This window comes from Scyliorhinus torazame, chromosome 5, assembly GCF_047496885.1.
Source record: "Scyliorhinus torazame isolate Kashiwa2021f chromosome 5, sScyTor2.1, whole genome shotgun sequence".
NCBI lineage: Eukaryota > Metazoa > Chordata > Chondrichthyes > Carcharhiniformes > Scyliorhinidae > Scyliorhinus > Scyliorhinus torazame.
In genome coordinates this window covers 184,993,952-185,006,456 of record NC_092711.1, presented here as the reverse complement: position 1 = coordinate 185,006,456, position 12,505 = coordinate 184,993,952, and the positions used below count along the sequence as shown (strand labels likewise).

The window sequence follows — 12,505 nt, the reverse complement described above, 5'->3', positions numbered from 1 at the left end:
GCCTATCTCGTAGCGAGTGTTGAATTAAACTTACGAGATCGATCTTCACTGCTCCGGTCACGGACAATGTTGGTTCGTTGTTGCTGGGTGACCCGGGCAGGAAGAAGAGTTGAAGAAGAGCTGCTGAAGAGTGAAGAGAGCGATTTGAACTGGGGGCTCAATTCTTATAGTTCCCAGGGGCTTCCCGCCTTTCGGGGCGGACCCTGTACCTGGTCCCAAGTGATTGGACTTTGTCCCAATCGCTTGGTTCGATTTTCTCCAATGCTGGAGCGGTTCCCTGACCGATGGGCGGTCTTGAGGTGCTCGTTCACCTCCTTTTGTGTCGGCTCCTGCTGGCGCCGAAGCGTCTGGTTTTGCTTTGTGTGTCTAAATGTTGCTTATTGTTCCTGGGGATTGCTCATGAGTATGCAGATGCCTGTTGTTTTGTTGTGCTGATGGTTGCTGGTATCGATAGTGTCTGGCCTTTCCAGAGGTAAATACACAGCCAACCTGCAGCTGCTCATTTTTGTCTTGTTGACTGACTTTCCCATCAGCCTTTGCCGTTCGCCATTTTGAATCGGGAGTTGGCCATTTTAAGTGGCTACAGCACTTTGGTAGGAAGGATAAAGGAATTGAATATTATTTAAATGGAGAGAAACTACAGAAAGCTGCAATACAGAGGGATTTAGGAGTCCTCGTGCATAAATCATAAAAAGCTAGCATGCAAGTTCAGTGGGTCATAGGGAAGACAAGTGGAAGGTTGGCATTTATTTCAGTGGGAATGGATATAAAAATAGGGATGTATTGCTAAAACGATCCAAGGCACTAGTTGGTCCATTTATCTAAGGAAAGATATATTGGTATTGGAGTCAGCCCAGAGAAGGTTCACGAGGTTGATCCTGGATATGGATGGATTCTCTTATGAGGAGAGGTTTAGTAAGTTGGGCTTGTGATCATTGGCGTTTCGAGGAATGAGAGCAGACCTGATTGAAACATATAGGATTCTCAGGGAGCTTGACAAGGTAGATGCTGAGAGTCTTTTCCCTTTGTGGGAGATTCTAGACCAGAGGGCAGAATCTTACAGTAAAGGGTTGCCCATTTAAGACAGAGATGAGGAGGATTTTCTTTCTCTCAGAGGGTATTGAATCTGTGGAATTGTTTCCTACAGAGACCTTAGATTCTGGGTTGTTAGGTATGTCGAAGGCTGAGATAGACGGATTTTTAATCAGTAAGGGAATCAAGTGTTATGGGGACAAGGCGGGAAAGTGGAGTTTAGATTATCACATTGGACCAGTCATGATCTCATTGAATGGTGCAGCAGTCTCGATGGACCAAATGGCCTAATTCTGCTCCTCTGCCTTCTGGTCTTATGAACATGAAGTGAACAGTAAGGAGAAATAGCACCACAAGTGGCAGATGTACAATTTTCAAAACACACCAACTTCATCAATGTGGCTCCTCTGAAACTTTCAATGTAAGAGAAGAAACTAACATCAAATCCAGAGGAGGTATAAATGATAACAGCAGAAATGTCATCAGCATCGGGTTTGGGGTGCTAATTATCATCTGAAATAATTGAAATCATAGAATTTCCAGTGCAGATGGAGGGCATTCGGCCCATCGAGTCTACACCGGCTCTTGCAAAGTGCACCCTACTTAAGCCCACATCTCCACCCTGCCCCCATATCCCAGTAACCCCACCTAACCTAAGGACAATTTAGCATGGCCAATCCACCTAACCTGCACATGTTTGGACTGTGGAAGTAAGCCGGAGCACCCGGAAGAAACCCACGCAGATACGGGGAGAATGTGCAAACTCCGCACAGACAGTGACCCAAGCCGGAAATCGAACCTGGGACCCTGGCACTGATGGGTTACAGGACCATGGCAGGGGAGTGGACCTAGATAGGGTGCTCCAGTGTGCAAACACATCAAGGTCCCTCAGATCCTCAATGCTTCCTCGTGTCCTGGCATTCAGCATGTATTCCATTGTCTTGTTTGTCCTGCCCAAGCGCATCAGCTCACATTTATCTGGATTGAATTCCATTTGCCACTGATCAGTCCATCTGACCAGCCAGTCTAGATCCTACTTTAATCTCCACACTACTTATCACTCCACCAATTTTACTATGATCTGCGAGCTTGCTGATTAATCCTCCTACATTCATATCTAAATTATTTATGTAAACCGCAAACAGCAAGGTCCCCAACATTGATCCCTGTGGTACCTCACTGGTCACAGACTTCCACTCAGAAAAACACCTCTCGACTATCACCCAGTTCTTCCTCGCACTCAGCCAATTCTGGATCCAATTTGTCAAATTTCTTTGGATTCCACGGGCACTTAGATTCACTATCCCTTGTGGTCCCTTATCAAAAGCCTGGCTGAAGTCCAAGCGTACTACATGAAATATATTGCCCTCATCTACATATCTGTTACCTCTTCACAAAATGTAATCAAGTTGGTCAGACATGACCTCCCCTAAACAAAACCACGCTGATTGTTCTTGATAACCCCTGCCTCTCCAAATGCAGATTAGTTCTGCCTCTCAGAATTGCTTCCAATAGTTTAACCACCACTGAGGTTAAACTGACTGGCCTGTAGTTTCCTAATTTATCTCTTCCTCACTTTTTGAATAATGGTACCACATTGGCTATCCTCCGGTCCTCCGGCACCTATCCTGTGGCCAGAGAGGAATTGGAAATTATTGCCAGCGCCCCTGCTATTTCCTCTCTTGTCTTACTCGACAGCCTGGGATAAATTTCATCTGGCCCTGGAGATTTGTCTACTTTTACGCCTGCCAGACTGCTTCGAACCTCCTCTTTGTGTTAATTTCTTTAATTTTATCATGGTCCTTCTCCCTGATTTTTATACCCAAACTGTCCCTCTCATGAGTGCACACTGACACAGAGTATTCATTTTGCACCCTTACATTAGGAGGTTCACTAGATTGATTCCAGCAATGAGGTGTTTGTCTTATGAAGAGAGATTGAGCAATTTATGCCTGCACGCACTCGCATTTAGAAAAATGAGGGGAGATCTAAATGAAGTATATAAGTTCATATAAGGTATTGACAAAGTAGACGCGGAATGAATGCTTCCTATTGTGGGCAACCTAGAATGAGAGGTCATAGTTTTAGGATAAGGGGTTACAATTTGGATTTGTTGTCACGTGTACCAAGGTACAGTGGAAGATATTGTTCTGCGTACAGTTCATTTCAAACAAAGATGAGATGAAATTACTTCTCTCAAAGGGTTGTGAATCTGTGGAATTCACCATCCCAGAGTGCGATGGATGCTAGAACGTTGAGTAAATTTAAGGACGAGATAGACAGATTTTAAATTGGTAATGGATTGAAGGGATGTGGAGAACGGGCAGGGAAATGAGGTTGAAGCTGAGAGGAGATCAACCATGATCATATTGAATGGTGGAGCGGGCTCAAGGGGCTGAATTGCTTACTCCTGCTACTAGCACTTATGTTCTTGTGTTGTGTCTGGTGTTGTAATATGGAACAGAATAGATAAGTTATTTATGATTCTGTAATAAGTCCATTAATTTTTATTTTTAGCATTATAATATAGTACTGTAGTTACGTTATATATTTCCACTCATAGAGTCATTAAAGCACAGGAGGAATCCATCTAGTAACATTCCATGACGAGAGCAATGGAGTCAGTCCCATTCCCCCTCGATAGCCCCATTCTCTGCAAGTTTATTTCATAGAACATACAACTGTACAGCATAGTACAGGCCCTTCGGCCCACGATGTTGTGCCGAACTAGCTTGAAACTAAGATCAAATCAACCTACTCCCAATGATTCTAGTGCACTCCATATCCAATAACCACTTGAAAGTTCCTAAAGTGTCCGACTCCACCAACATAGCTGGGAGTGCGTTCAACGTCCCAACCACTCTCTAGTAAAGAACCTACCTCTGACATCCCTCCTATATCTTCCACCATGAACTTATAGTTATATCCCCTTGTAACAGCTACAGCCACCCGAGGAAAAAGTCGCTGAACGTCCACTCTATCTATCCCTCTCATCATCTTGTACACCTCAATTAAGTCACCTCTCATCCTCCTTCGCTCCAATGAGAAAAGCCGTAGCTCTCTCAACCTTTCCTCATAAGACATATCCTCCAATCCAGGCAACATCCTGGTAGATCTCCTTTGCACCCTTTCCAATGCTTCCACATCCTTCCTATAATGAGGTGACCAGAACTGCACACAATACTCCAAATGTGGTCTAACCAAGGTCTTGTACAGTTGCAGCATAACCTCACAGCTCTGAAACTCAATCCCCCTGTTAATAAATGCTAACACACTATAGGCTTTCTTCAGGGCTCTATCCACTTGGGTGGCAACTTTCAGAGATCTAGGGACATGAACTCCGAGATCTCTCTGCTCCTCCACATTCTTCAGAACCCTGCCGTTAACCTGTAATCTGCATTCAAATTTGTCCTACAAAAATGAATCACCTCACACTGATCAGGGTTAAACTTCATCTGCCACTTTTCAGCCCAGCTCTGCATCCTATCAATGTCTCTTTTCAGCCTACAACAGCCCTCCACATTATCCACTACTCCACCAATCTTGGCGTCATCAGCAAATTCACTAACCCAACCATCAACCAAGTCGTTGATAAAAATCACAAATAGCAGAGGACCCAGCACTGATCCCTGTGGTACACCGCTGGTGACTGGGCTCCAAGATGAAAATTTACCATCTATCACCACCCTCTGTCTTCTATGTGATAGCCAGTTACTGATCCAATCGGCCAAATTTCCCTCTATGTCATGCTTCTTTACTTTCTGCATGAGCCGACCACGGGACACCTTATCAAACGCCTTACTAAAATCCATGTATACGACATCAACTGCTCTTCCTTCATCTATGTATTTAGTTATCTCCTCAAAGAATGCAATCAAACTTGTGAGGCAAGACTTACCCCTCACAAATCCGTGCTGACTATCCTGAATTAAGCTGTATCTTTTCAAATGATCATAAATCCTATCCCTCAGGACCCTTTCCAATAATTTACCTATAACCGAAGTGAGATTAACCGACCTATAATTCTCAGGGTTATACCTATTCCCTTTCTTGAACAAGGGGACAACATTCGCCTCTCTCCAGTCTTCTGGCACTATTCCTGTAGACAGTGAGGACATAAAGGTCAAAGCCAAAGGCTCTGCAATCTCATCCCTCGCCTCCCAAAGAATCCCAGGATATATCCCATCAGGCCCAGGGGACTTATCTATCCTCAGGCTTCTCAAAATTTCTAACACATCTTCCTTCCGAATATCTACCTAATATTTCCTTCAACTGTCCATCCAACTTCAATTTGAAATCGTTGATCGTCTCTGCTTCCACCATCCACATACAAAGTGTGTTCCAAGTCATGACACCACACACCAACTAAATAAAGATTTTCCACTCATACCCCATGCAATGAGTGATACTGTGCTGTATATTAAATCTATTTTCTCGTCCAATAAATATCTTGTACATTTACGCAGTGAGCATGGATCTCTGAATAATAATAATCTTATTATTGTCACTAGTAGGCTTACATTAACACTGCAATGAAGATACTGTGAAAATCCCCGAGTTGCCACACTCCGGCACCTGTTTAGGTACACAGAGAGATAATTCAGAATATCCAATGAACCTGACCAGCACGTCTTTTGGGAATTGTGGGAGGAAACCAGAGCACCCGGAGGAAACCCACGCAGACACGGAGCGAACGTGCAGACTCTGCACAGATAATGACCCAAGCGGGAAGCGAACCCGGGACCCGGGTGCTATGAAGCAACAGTGCTAACCACTATGCTACGTGCCAAGCGGTACCTTCAGGAGAATTGGGAGGATGTATATTATGTACAGCTAAGTGTGAATGGTGGGCTGGTGTGTGGGACCCAGATTTGCTGCTATTGGGGAATAAGAGAGGAAAGAATGTTCTGTAGAATTGTCTGTTCTGAGTTTCTATCCCATACTCATAGTATTTCTAAACTCCTTTCACAGGATACCAGATTGGTCAAGGCCTGAATACCATTGACGTTTGAATCTAGGAAGGAGTAATGTTTGTCAGTTCTGTCTTATTCAAAAAAGTTTAAATATCAATGTGACCGGAAAGGCTACGAGACGCTCAGACACATAAGTGAGAGTGTACCAGCGCAGGGACTGTGGAAAGAGCTTTACCCAGTTACAATTTATCACGTCGCAGCTGGGAGGAACCTTACATGTGTTGTGTATGTGGACAAGACTTCAACTCATTGCCCAATCTGGAGATATAGTAGCCGACCCGCTCCCTGGAGAAACTGTGAAAATGTGGAACCTGTGGGAAGGGATTTATATCATCCTCTGTGCTGGAAATTCATCAATGCAGTCACACCGGGGAGAGGTGGTTCACCTGCTCAGAGTGTGGGAAGGGATGTACTGAGCCATCCCACCTACAGACACAAGCAAATTCACACTGGAAGAGACCGTTTGTCTGCTTGTAGTGTGGGAAGGGGTTCAGTCAATCAGATAACTTAATGGCACACCAGATAGTTCAAACTGGGGCGAGGCTGTTCATCTGCTCCGTGTGTGGCAAGGGATTCAGTACTTCAGGTACTCTGCGGAGACACCAGGAAGTTCACACCGGGGAGAGGCCGTACACCTGCTCTGAGTGTAGGAAGGATTTCTCTCGATCATCCACACTGCTGAGACATCAGAGAATTCACACTGGGGAGAGACCGTTCATATGCCCCGCATGTGGGAAGGGATTTGCTCATTTACACAACCTGCTGAGACACCAGCAAGTTGAGTGATGACAGGGGTTGTATTCTGCTTTTATTGCTGCTGTTAATCACACCCAGGACTGAACCATGTTCATTCTGACACTTGGTGAAGTGGGAGGGTCGGAGGGTTTCTTTCTGCTGGACTGGCCGGCCTCATGACTTTGCTTGCATTGGTCTGATGCTCTTTAAGCCTGGACCAGCAGATTTTCACCGAAATGATCCACAAAACCTGATAAAGGACTTTTATTTTATCATGGATAGTAAATAGTGCTTTTCCTGTCACTACCAATCGATCTAAAATAAATACATTTGTATCTTTTGCATTGGGTCTACAGCTCAGGGCCAGGCTAGTCGGCTCAATTAATATATGTCAGTATTTATGTTTCACCCACTCCTCTTCGACCATCAGCATATCCTTCTATTCTTTTCTCCCTCGTCCCGCTTCCCCTTTAATGTATTCATACAATGCACTTCAAGCACTGGGTGTCGGAGCGAGTTCCACACTTTCATCACTCACCTCACAGCGCCAGGGACCCGGGTTTGATTCCAGACTTGGGTGACTGTCTGTGGAGTCTGCACGTTCTCACCATGTCTGCATGGATTTTCCCCGGGTGCTCCGGTTTACTCCCACAGTCCAAAGATGTGCCGGATACGTGGATTGACCATGCTAAAAGTGCCCATTTGTGTCCAGTGATGTGTTGGGGTTACAGGGATAGGGCAGGGGAGTGGAGTGCTTTTTCATCAAATCTGCACCGGCCCTCAGAAAGAGCACCCCAGCTAAACTTAAACCGATGCCTCTACCCTAGCCCCGCAAACCAGTAACCCCACCTATCCTTTTTGGACACTAAGGGCAATTTAGGATGGCCAAACCATCTAACCTGCCCATCTTTGGACTGTGGGCGGAAACCAGAGCACCCGGAGGAAACCCACGCAGGCATGGGGAGAACTTACAGACTCCGCACAAACAATGGCCTAAGCCGGGAATTGAACCTGGGGCCCCGGAGCTGTGAAGTGCTAACCACTGTGCTACCATGCCGCCCATTGATATTATTCTAGCTCTCTATTGAGTAATCCAATCAGTCCCACACTCACTTCTCTATACCCATGGTGTGTTAGAATGGGTGTAAATTGTTTTATATGCTTAGCTTTAGCTTTGAGACCATTAACTTGGAAGGGACTTGCGTTCAATACTGAATGACCAGCTTAACCTGAAAGATCAGGATGTGGAATCAATTTGGGTAGAGATAAGGAATCATATGAGGCCTCCTGTGGGAGTAGCTAATGGACCTCCTAACAGCAGTCACACTAAACTGATTATTTTGAACATAAAAAAATAATAAAATACCACATACACAGTGCATAAATAAAATAAAATAAAATAAATACCAAATGATATACAGCACATGCCTGATTAAAAGACTGTGACCAAGTACAATCTTATTAATCTCTATTCCTTTTCACAAATAATGATTATTATGACTATAAATAAGCTCAAGTACTTCATTTTCTAGTTCACAGTCACATACCTTTCTCATTTTTTTGTGCTTGATTATCCTAATAATACTTCTATAACACTAACTTAATATAACCTAACCTTTTGGTGCTTGTATTTTTTTTTAATGCTGTAAGTATCTGCACATCTTTTCATATTTCATCCAAAGCATTACAAAGGTTCACCCCACAAACTGAAATACAGACTTTAAAGTCAGACAGACATAACATTTTTTAAAGTTGTTTTATCCCACTCAATTCACAATCATCAACCTTTAAAGTCAATTTTGTTTTACAAATTTTCAGGCAATGAATTATTTTTTGCTTCATACAAAATCATTGCAGTTTTCTGTTCAACTGACTCCCTAAACTTCAACACCTGTCATTTTTATAAATCATTTGTTCCTAAGTTGTTGAAAGTTTACTCCACTTACTATTCTTCTGACTTTTTTCTGTGACGTATAGATTGGATTACTACTAGGTTTAATATGTTTTTCCACAAACCGCTGAACAATAATTTCAATGTGGAAAAATAAGTCAAAAATACAAAATGTACAATGACTGCCGATCCAATCTAAATTTAGTTTTACTCAGAATTTCAATCCTCTTTGATTACTTTGTTTTAATATATTTTATATGGGTGTTGGTAAATTGATATCACGTGAATGTTTTTCGTTTTTGTAAGAATCAATTAACATCCTATTGTATGAATCTGATGAAAATTGCAGTCTATTTTAGCTTTAGCATCATGTGAGTATTCTTAGTTTCATTTGACAGCATATTGCATCTTGGGAATTTAGACAGAATACAGTTAAGTTAAGATGAGTTTAAGCATAGAGGGAGGCTAGCAGGAATTGAGAGGTGCAAGAGAGGGAAGTATAACAACACATGTTCCTTTCATTCGTTTCACTCAAGTTATTAAGAAGAAGCAATTGAAATGAAATGAAATGAAATGAAACAAGCTTATTGTCACAAGTAGGCTTCAAATGAAGTAACTGTGAAAAGCCCCTAGTCGCCACATTCCGGCGCCTGTTCGGGGAGGCTGTTACGGGAATTGAACCATGCTGCTGGCCTGCCTTGGTTTGCTTTCAAAGCCAGCAATGCTTTGTAATAGAATTAAACTTTGTTACAGTATATGAATAGCTGTTATAGTGTGATTTTATTAGAACTTTATTACTCAACAGTACGTTACCAGAATGTATAAGGAGACTGGTTTAGACATTTTAAACAGACTTATATTTTATACTCACTCTGTATAACTTTAAGTGCAACTTGTATTGTAACTTTCTGTGTCAGTGTCTTGTTGTATTCTGCATCAGATATACATAGTTTTGTCGTTTGCAACTCTACCACTTTATTCTTTGTTCGAACATTAAAGTGACTTAGTCCAGGACCCAATATCTCTAAATTAGTCACTGATAATGATTTGGATTTGATGAGGCCATTCTAAATTGCCTCTTTGAGTTCAAACATGTGCAGGTTAGGTGGATTGGCCCATGCTATACTGCCCCTTACTGTTGAAAGATGTGCAAGTTAGGTGGATTGACCATGTTCAATAAGCGGGGTTATGGGGATATGACAATGGAGTGGGCCGAAGTAGAGTGCCCTTTTGGAGGGTTGGTGCAGACGCAATGGGCTGAATGGCCTCCTCGTGCACTGTGGGGTTTCTATGATTCTTAGCAAAAATTGGGGAGGCAATTACATTGTGGTTTTGTGGCTTGGCTTGTGATCCAGAAATTTGAATTAGAGAAAATTTTTGAATTGAAATTATAATGATGCATCGGAATGATTGTCATAAAAACTCATGTGGTTCACCGATGTTCTTCAGGGAAGGAAATCTGCCATCCATACCTGGTCTGGCCTACATGTAATTCCGGAGTTTATGGATAATAAATGCTGGATCAGCCATCGACACCCACATCCCATGCATTAATAAAGCAAAAAGTACTCTTTTAATATTTTATCATTGTTCATTATATTAACCTTGGCATTTACGAAATAAACTAAACTTAGATTGTCATTGATTTTGAGTAAGCTTATTTTTGGCAAAGTATATCTTTAATCAATTTGATACTAAAAGCTGTTGAAGATCCCACCCAGTTCAAAAACACGTGGTGTCATCTGCAAACAAAATGATTTGTAATAACTTTTATACCTTCCAAATGTCATTAACAAATAAAAGAAACAAAAATGATATTGGTCATTATGCAGCTGCAGGGCATGTGTATCCACTCGCATAGGAAATGGAAACAGAGTATGGTACACCACTTTCATCACTCCCTCACCCATCCCCAATTAGAGAACAAAGGTTTTGTAACTGGAATGTGCTTGGATGAGAATGTGCTTGAGATTTGAAGGAATTGGTGATATCTATGAAATTAGTTGTTGAAAATTGGCTTAAATGGATAAAAGATGAATACATAAAATAAATAAATTAAATTTTATAATGGAGGATCTTGTTTATTATTGCAATCAAGAGATTGTGAATTTACAGTGCATTGTCTCTTTAACAATCTGCAGCCGTGAGAGAAAGCTGAGGATTAACTGTTTGAAATTTATGAGTTGTCAGAATCTGTGTGTTTGTTTTATATGGATTTGTGTTATTGTTTTGGGCGATGGTTGTTAAGGTTTATCTTTCTGGGGAATTAACTTTGTCTGAAATTAACCTTGTTTTGAGTTTTAATTACAGGCATCTTGGAAGTTTGAACAAAAACTACAAGGACACTTATTCAATTAATTTTGGTTAATGTTGTTTTGAAGTACATGATATATTTCGCTGCTTGTGTTTGAATCTTTGTATATTGTCTGTTTCAAGCTTTAATGTGTTCTGTTTGATATTGTGACTTTGAGATCATAGCTTATGTGATTTAGGTCATGCAGCTAACAAAGGAAAGTGGAATTACCAAACATTTGTTTCAAAAATAATCAGTCTGGATTCATGGTTATTGGCCAGAAGCATGATTCCAGGACATATTTGATGAACATGTGGGAATTTTAATCTGGTATAGATTCACGCATACAAGAATGATTTAATTTTAATTTGAAAGGTTTAATTGGAATATGGGATGTTTGAAATGGCTATGCCCCATCCTGTGTTGGATAGATGTTGGATTAAAACATCTTGTCAGGTTCAAGGATTTGTTCCTGACACAACTAACACAATGAAAAAGAAAAGTTCTGAGACTGAAAAAATGTCTCCAGGAGAAATTGTGAAATAAAATGTGTCTCTGATCGTATTTATTGTTAGTTTCAAACAAAATAAGGGTGGTGACATAATGTCCAGTTGGGATCTTTCACTCCACCCCTTTTCAAACCAAGAGAGAAGTAACTATTGTCTGCTTTTTTTTAACAAACAATTTTTAATGAGGTATCTTTGGCATAACAAACAGCCACAGTACAAAAAACAATAGAGTACAAAGAACAGTAATCAAAAAAGCAACGGCCGACATCCGTCCCTCCTAGGCCCGCCTATTTAACCCCCTACTCTGTACTACACTAACACCCCTCGCCCCCGGCTGACAATTAATTCTCCGCAAAGAAGTCAATGAATGGTTGCCACCTCCGGGCGAACCCTGACACCTACCCTCTCGAGGCGAACTTGATCTTTTCCGGGCCGAGAAAGCTCGCCATGTCGGTTAACCAGGCCTCTGACTTCAGAGGCCTAGACTCCCTCCAAGCCAGTAATATCCATCGCCGGGCTACCAAGGAGGAAAAGGCCAGAACACCTGCCTCTCTCTCCTGAACACCCGGATCTTCCAACACCCCAAAGATCGCTACCCCTGGACTCATTTCCACCCTTGTCTTTAATACCCTGGACATGACATCCGCAAACCCCTGCCAATATCCCCTAAGCTTTGGGCATGCCCAGAACATGTGGACATGGTTCGCTGGTCCACCCGCACACCTGACACACTTGTCTTCCACCCAAAAAGATCTACTCATCCGGGCCGCTGTCATGTGCGCCTGGTGCACCACCTTAAATTGGATCAAGCTGAGCCTTGCGCATGTAGCGGTCGGGTTGATCCTGCTCAGCGCCTCTGCCCATAGGCCGCCTTCCATCTCACCACCCAGTTCCTCCTCCCACTTACGCTTCAGCTCCTCTGGATGCGTCTCCTCTACCCCCATTAATTCTTTGCAGCTGTCCGAGATGCACCCCTCCTCCACCCATCCCCTAGACACTACCCTATCTTGAATCCCTCTTAGTGGCAGGAGTGGGATGGTACCTGCCTGCGCAAAAAGTCCCGCACCTGCAG

The 12,505-nt window shown here is 42.5% G+C and overlaps 1 protein-coding gene across 14 annotated transcripts in view; it reads left to right on the top strand.

The window, feature by feature from the left end:
- LOC140420795 (uncharacterized) overlaps positions 1-12,505 on the top strand; it is a 243,839-nt gene that overhangs the window by 175,235 nt on the left and 56,099 nt on the right. For 9 of the 14 annotated variants that reach the window (XR_011946577.1, XR_011946581.1, XR_011946574.1 and 6 more), the window contains one exon: positions 6,004-10,699. The exons of 2 other annotated variants lie outside the window; for them this stretch is intronic. The gene's annotated coding sequence lies outside the window, so the exon portion shown is untranslated. Of the gene's footprint in view, positions 1-6,003; positions 10,700-12,505 lie in introns of those variants that run through there. 3 more of the 14 variants (XR_011946588.1, XR_011946583.1, XR_011946582.1) reach the window with 1 other exon arrangement.